Source organism: Anser brachyrhynchus (assembly GCF_964034855.1).
Source record: "Anser brachyrhynchus genome assembly, chromosome: 1".
NCBI lineage: Eukaryota > Metazoa > Chordata > Aves > Anseriformes > Anatidae > Anser > Anser brachyrhynchus.
In genome coordinates this window covers 52,113,765-52,114,205 of record NC_137694.1, presented here as the reverse complement: position 1 = coordinate 52,114,205, position 441 = coordinate 52,113,765, and positions in this window count along the sequence as shown.

Sequence of the window (441 nt, the reverse complement as noted above, 5' to 3'; positions counted from 1 at the left end):
CCTCATTTTGCATTTACTTCATTATTTCTATTTACCTATGAGAACAATATTGAAAATAAAGTTTTATCTTTGACAACACATTTTTTCCCCTCTTATTTACTGAAAAGCTTCAAATAGAGTTAAATATGTATACAAAAGTCCTGGATCTTGTATTTTATCTATTGTTTAAATATTTTCTTAGCAAGAAGTTAATCTATAAAGACCATTAAATAGTAACACTGATTAATTTGGTAGTATTTTATAATGCTTTTTATAAATTGTTTTATAATTTTATAAAGCCATAACAATACTTGATACTTGATCGTTTCCCTTCCCTCCCCCTCCCCCTCCCCCTCCCCCTCCCCCTCCCCCTTCCCCTCCCCCTCCCCCTCCCCCCTCCCCCTCCCCTCCCCTCCCCTCCCCTCCCCTCCCTTTCCTTTCCTTTCCTTTCCTTTCCTTTCC